Source organism: Arachis duranensis, chromosome 5 (genome assembly GCF_000817695.3).
Source record: "Arachis duranensis cultivar V14167 chromosome 5, aradu.V14167.gnm2.J7QH, whole genome shotgun sequence".
Taxonomy (NCBI): Eukaryota; Viridiplantae; Streptophyta; class Magnoliopsida; order Fabales; family Fabaceae; genus Arachis; species Arachis duranensis.
In genome coordinates, this window is record NC_029776.3 from 40,218,733 (window position 1) to 40,218,968 (window position 236).

A 236-nucleotide genomic window follows, 5' to 3' on the forward strand; every position below is an offset into this window, starting at 1 on the left:
AGGAAGAAAGAGCCGCCATCACTAAGGTGGACCCGTTCTTTAATTTCCTTGTTCTTTATTTTCCTGTTTTTCGAATTTTATTGCTTATGTTTGTCTATGTTTTTGTCTTGTGATCATTAGTGTCTTAGTGTCTATGCCTTAAAGTTATGAATGTCCTATGAATCCATCACCTCTCTTAAATAGGAAATGTTCTTAATTGAAAAAGAGTAGAATTGCATGAATTCTGAATTGTATAA